Below are 7,222 nucleotides of genomic sequence, written 5' to 3'. Positions count from 1 at the left end.
AGTCCCAAACAAGATAGAAACAAACAACTTCCAGCCAAGATGGAGTCATAGGTAGACACTGTGCCTCCTCACACAACCAAAATAAGGACAACAATTTAGAAACAAAATAACAACCAGTACTGACAGAAAATTGAATTGTATGGAAGTCTGACAACCAAGGAGTTAAAATAGACACATTCATCTAGACCCATAGGCGGGGTGGAATTGGATGGCCGACTGGGCAGAGAGGGGTCGTGGCACAAAAAGTGGTGGCACTAGGCACACAAGGCACTCTGGGCACATAAGACAGCAGTGGGCAGACCTTGGGTGCACAGGTGGCGGCTGATAGACCTCAGGTGCAGGGTGGCAATGGGCAGACAGAGCGAGGCTGCAATTGTGAAGCAAGGCACTGTGGGCAAGGCAGCTGGCTGACTGGGCGGTCCCACATTCATGTATAGATAAACCAGGCAAAACTGGGGAGCGAGGCAGATTGCACAGCCCAGGGTCCCAGCGCCAGTAAATAAGGCCTCAAAACATCGATTGAAAACACCTGTGGGGGTTGAGGCACAGGGAGAAACTCCCAGCCTCACAGAAGAGTTCATTGGAGAGAGTCACAGGGTCCTGGAATATACACAGGCCCACCTACATGGGAATCAGTGCCAGAAGGGCCCAGTTTGCTTGGGGGAAGTGGCGGAGGGCCTGGGATCTGACAGAGAGCAGAGCAAGCACCATTGTTCCCTCTTGGACCCTGCCCCCACATACAGCATCACAACCCAGTGACTGGGTTGCCCCTTCCTGGTGAACACCTAAGGCTCTGCCCCTCATACTTAACAGGCACTACAAGAGAAAAAAAAAATGGCCCAAGCAGAAGAACAGATCAAAGCTTCAGAGCAAATACAACTAAGTGACGAAGAGATAGCCAACCTATCAGATGCACAGTTCAAAGCACTGGTGATCAAAATGCTCACAGAATTGGTTGAACTGGGTTGCAAATTAGATGAAAAAATGAAGGAAAATGCACAGGGAACCAACAGTGATAGGAAGAAAACTGGGACTCAAATCAATGGAGTGGACCAGAAGGAAGGAAGAAACAATCAAACAGAAAAGAATGAAGAAACAAGAATTTTAAAAAATGAGAAGCTTAGGAACCTCCAGTACATCTTTAAATGTTCCAACATTCGAATTATAGGGGTATCAAAAGGGGAAGAGGAAGAGAAACAAGCAAAACACTTATTTGAACAAATAGTAAAGGAGAACTTCTCCCATCTGGCAAAGGAAATAGACTTCCAGGAAGTCCAGGAAGCTCAGAGAGTCCCAAAGAAGTTGGACCCAAAGAGGAACACACCAAGGCACATCATAATTACATTATCCAAGATTAAAATGAAGGAGAGAATTCTAGAAGCAGCAAGAATAAGGAGACAGTCACCTATAAAGGAGTTCCCATCAGACTGTCAGCTGATTTCAGCTGACCTTGCAGGCAAGGAGGGGCTGGAAAGAAGTATTCCAAGTCATGAAAGGCAAGGACCTACATCTAAGATTGCTCTATCCAGCAAAACTTTCATTTATAATGGAAGGGCAGATAAAGTGTTTCTCAGATAAAGTCAAGTTAAAGGAGTTCATTATCACCAAGCCCTTATTTTATGAAATGTTAAAGGGACTTATCTAAGAAGAAGATAAAAAACATGTATAGTAAAATGACAGCAAACACAATTATTAACAACCACACCTAAAACAAAAACAAAAGCAAACTAAGCAAACAACTAGAAGAGGAACAGAACCACAGAAATGGAGTTCACATGGAGGGTTAGCAACAAGGGAGTGGGAGGAAAGAGGGGGAAAAGGTACAGAGAATAAGTAGCATATATGGTAGGTAGAAAATAGACAGGGGGAGGGCAAAAATAGTATGGGGAATGTAGAAGCTAAAGAACTTATGACCCATGGACATGAACTAAAAGGTGGGGAATGTGGATGGGAGGGGTTGTGCTGGGTGGAGGGGAATGAAGGGGGGAGAAATGGGACAACTGTAGTAGCATAATCAGTAAAATATATATTTTTAAAAAGATGGATACAAACAGGACCACTCCAAGACACATCATCATTAAAATGCTGGATTAAAGATAAAGAGAGAATCTTAAAAGCAGCAAGAGGAAAGCAGTTACCTACAGGGGACTTCCCATGAGACTTTCAGCTGATTTCTCAAAAGAAATTTGGCAGGCTAGAAGGGATTGGCAAGAAATATTCAGTCATGAAAAGTAGGAACCTACAGCCAAGACAACTCTACCCAGCAAAACTATCATTTAGAATTGAAGGGCAGATAAAGAGCTTCCTAGAGAAGAGAAAACTAAAGGAGTTCTTCATCACAAAAACATTATTATATGAAATATTAAGAGGACTTATTTAAGAAAAAGAAGATCAAAACCATGAAGAATAAAATGGCAAAAAAAATACAAATCTATCAACAATTGAGTCTAGAAAAAAAAACTAAGCAAACAAGAAGAACAGAGACAAAATCATGGATACAGAGGACATTTTGATGGTTGCCAGATGGGCAGGGGTTGTAAGGGAATGGATGAAGAGGTGAGGGGAGTAAGGAGTACAAATAGGTAGTTACAGAATAGTCATGGGATGTAAAGTACAGTATAGGAAATGGAATAGCCAAAGAACATAGATGCATGGCTCATGGACACAATGGATGAAGGGGGGCCAAGGGATGAAAATTGGGACAACTGTAATAGCATAATCCATAAAATATTATTTAAAAATACTAAATAACAAAATAGGAAAGTTAGATAAGTTTACCTCTTTAACTACAACATATTTCTTTCTTTCTCTCTTTTCCTCCAATATCTTTTCTAATTACTAACATTCTTGGACCTGAGGTTCAGTGTTTTATCTAAAAAATTATGTAAACAATATATTGATAAATACCATATAAAAATGAAGTTGCTGGGTAAGGCAGGCTATTGGGAGTGGGGGTAGCAGATGTGGGTTTATAGACAGTTGTTTACTAAATACAGTGAATTATTTATTTCTAAGGAAAACAGATCCACTGAGTACCTTTCAATATGCTACATCCCCCAGAGATTTTTGTAAAACCCAGAGCCTTCAGTGATCTCTCCTTTATCAGCTTAGTTGTTTAATTTCTGCTGCCCTTTTATTGATTCTGGGCATGTTTATCTTATAGGAAGAGTTGGTTTCTGTCAATTTCCTCTCACTCATTTTTACTGGGACTATATTTAAGATCTTCTATTACTGTGGGCTTTTTGGGGGCCCACCAACAAATTCATAAAATATTTATACTTTCCTTGATTTCTCTATTGCTAAGTGCCTGACAGAGAAAGGTAAGTGTTCTCTGTCTCAAAAAGCAGATAAATCACCACTGTTCATTACTGCATCTTCTGGGGGCCCTTGATCTTATATTATAATTTAGTCTTGAAAATGTCTCCTGACAGAGGTGCATGACTCTATCTGTTTCCAGAGGCCTGGAAATCAAGGATGGGAAAAAGTTAAAGGTAAGAGGGAGAAAGTTAATGGTAGGTAGAGAGAATTTGAGAAAAATATAGAAGGTGAAGTATCGTATTCAACAGCACAAGTTAAGTTACAGGACACTAAGCAAAATACAGAAAGGGTTATCCTTGCCTTGGCAAATAGGTAAAAATAATAGAGCTGCACTATTTGTAAAGAACAAGCAAGCAATGAACATGAGTCATTTCGCTTGCTTTGACGGGCTCACTCCTTTACTAATTTCTCATTTTATTCATTTTCATTTATTAATTTATCTTATATTGGGCACTAGGATGTAGTGCTAAATTCAGAATAAAGTGATGAAGAAGACATGGCTCCTACCCTCACAGAGCTCATGATTTGCTTCTTTTCTTTGCATTTTTCAGTTTGTTTATGAATGGTGAAAAAATTACCTGAGAGTTGTTCAATGGAATCCTACTATCAGGCTGGATAATTTAGTTGATATTATGTACACAGATAAATATACAGGGTGGAGCAAAAGTAGACTTATAGTTCTGATTACATAAAATGGTTTATTCTTGCATTATTAATTATTGTATTATTTTCCATATGAATAACTGTAAACCTACTTTTGCCCCATCCTGTATATACTATATATACACAGATATTTATAATATGCAAGTGTATTTATAAATATATAGTGCTTTAACTCTATAATTATCTTTTTTCAATTATTGTCTATTTGCTTTTCATTAATTCATTCTTCTTTTCTACTTTATTTTTTATTGTTTATTCTATTACAGTTGTCTCAATTTTTTCCTTATTGTACATCTCATCCATGGCCAATTTCCCCTCTGTTGTCCATGTCCATGAGTCATTTATACATGTGCTTTGATTAATCCCTTCCCTTTCCTTCCACAATTCCTCCCCACCATTCTCCCCTCCTGCAGCTATGTCTGTTCCATGTTTCCATATCTTTGGTTCTGTTGATCTCATTAGTTTATTTGGTTTATTAATTCCAGTTATAAGTGAGGTCATATGGTATTTGTCTTGCACCAACTGGCTAATTTCACTCAGCATAGTAGTCTCCAGTTCCAACCATGCTGTCATAAAAGGTAGGAATTCATTCTCTCTTTATATGCTTTGGAGATCAAATCCTTGTCCAAGGTATCATTGGCAAATATGTTCTCCCATACAGTTCGTTCCTTATTAAATTTCATAATGTTTTCTTTAGCCATGCAGAAACTTTTTAATTTGATGTAGTCCCATTTGATTATTTTTTCTTTATTTACCTTGCTCTAGGACATACATCAACAAAAATATTGCTATGCGAGATGTCTGAAATTTTACTGCCCATTTTTTTTCTGTTAGGACTTTATGGTGTCATGACTTATATTTAAGTCCTTTTTCCATTTAGAATTTATTATGGTATATGGTGTAAGTTGGTGGTCTAATTTCATTTTTTTTGCATGTACCAGTCCAGTTCTCTCAACACAATTTATTGGAGAGGTGGTTTTTCTCCATTGTATGCTTGTGCCTCCTTTGTCAAATATTAATTGACTATAGCCCAAGAGACATGGGTTTATTCCTGGGCTCTCTATTCTAGTCCATAGATCTATGTGTTGTTTTTAATTCAAGTGTCAGACTGTCTTGATTATGGTGGCCTTGTAATATAATTTGATATCAGGTATCATGATCCCTCTTACTTTATTCTTCTTTCTCAGGATTGCTGAGGCTATTTGGGGTCTTTTTTGGTACCATATAAATTTTTGGAATATTTGTTCTAGATCTGTGAAATATGCAATTGGTATTTTAATAGGAATTACACTGAATCTATAGATTGCTTTGGCTAATATGGACATTTAAATGATGTTAATTCTTCCAATCCATGAACAGGGTATATGCTTCCATTTATTTGCATCTTCCTAAATTTCTTTTTTCAGTAGTCTATAGTTTTCTGAGTATAGGTCTTTTACCTCCTTGGTTAAATTTATTCCTGGGTACTTAATTTTTCTTGTTGCCATAGTAAATGAGATTTTTCTTAGTTTCTCTTTCTGATAATTCATTGTTGGTGTACAAGAATGCCATAAACTTCTGAATATAGACTTTATATCCTGCTACTTTGCTGAATTCACTTATTGGGTTGAGCAGTTGTTTGGTGGAGACTAGAGGGTTTTCTATGTACCCTATCATGTTACCTACAAATAATGACAGTTTTACAACATTCTTTCCAATTTGGTTGTCTTTTATTTCTTTTTCTTGTCTGATTGCTATGGCTAGAACTTCCAGTATTATGTTGAATAAGAGTGGTGAAAGCAGATATCCTTGTCTTACCTCTGATCTTAAGAGAAAAACTCTTAATTTTTGTTCATTGAGTATGAAGTTGGCAGTAGGTTTCTGATATATGGCCTTTATTATGTTGAGGTATGCTCTCTCTATTCCCACTATGCTGAGTGGTTTTGTTACAAATGGGTGCTATACCTTATCAAATGCTTTTTTCTGCATCTATTGGTATGATCATGTGATTTTTGTCTTTCATTTTGTTTATTTGATGTATTATGTGTATTGATTTGCAAATGTTATACCATCCTTGCATCCCTGGTATAAATCCCACTTGATCACAATGTATGATCTGTTTAATGTATTGCTTGATCCAGATTGCCAATATTTTGTTGAGGATTTAGCTCTATCTTCATCAGGGATGTTGGCTTGTAATATTCTTTCTTTGTTGTGTTTTTACCTGGATTTGGAATTAGGATAACACTGGCCTTGTAGAAAGAGTTTGGGAGCCTTCCCTCTTCTTGAATTTTTTAGAATAGCTTGAAAAGATAGGTGTTATTTCTTCTTTGAATATTTGGTAAAATTCACCTGTGAAGCCATCCCGTTCAGGGCTTTCATGTGCCAGGGGGTTTGGATTACTGTTTTGTCTTGCTAGTTGCTATTGGTCTGTTCATATTTTCTGCATCTTCTTGATTCAATTTTGGGAGGTTGTATGTTTCCAGAAATTTGTCTATTTCACCTAGGTTGTCCAGTTTTTTTGGCATAGAGTTGTTCATAGTAATTTCTTATAATCCTTTGTATTTCTGTGGCATCGGTTGTTATTTCTCCTCTTTTATTCCTCATTTTATTTATTTGGGTCCTTTCACTCTTTTTGTTGATGAGTCTGATTAAAGATTTGTTGATTTTGTTTATCTTTTCAAAGAACCAGCTCCTGGATTCTTTGATTCTTTGGACTATCTTTTTAGTCTCTATCCCTTGATTCTGCTCTGATCTTGTTTCCTTCCTTCTACTTGTGCTGGGTTTTGTTTGTTGTTGTTCTAGTTCTTGTAGATGTAAGGTTAGGTTGTTTGTTTGAGATTTTTCTATCTTCTTTAGGTAGGCCTGTATTGCTATGAACTTCCCTCTCAGGACTGCCTTGTCTGTGTCCCATAGGTATTGGGTTGTTGTATGTTCCTTTTCATTTGTTTCCAGATACTTTTCAAAAATTTCTTCCTTGATCTCATTTTTAACCCATTCATTATTTAATAACATGTTATTCAGTCTCCATATGTTTGAATGTTTTTGAGTTTTTTCCTTGAGGATGGTTTCTAGTTTCAAGTCACTGTGATCCAAGAAAATGTTTGATGTGACTTCAATTTTCTTGAATTTGTTAAAGCTTGTTTGGTATCCTACCTTGTGGTCTATCTTTAAAAACGTTCCATGTGCATTTGAAAACAATGTATCTGTTGCTTCTTTGGGGGTGAAGGATTCTGTATATATCAATTAAGTCCATTTGATC

Source organism: Phyllostomus discolor, chromosome 7 (assembly GCF_004126475.2).
Source record: "Phyllostomus discolor isolate MPI-MPIP mPhyDis1 chromosome 7, mPhyDis1.pri.v3, whole genome shotgun sequence".
Lineage (NCBI taxonomy): Eukaryota > Metazoa > Chordata > Mammalia > Chiroptera > Phyllostomidae > Phyllostomus > Phyllostomus discolor.
Note: the sequence above shows the minus strand (reverse complement) of the source record.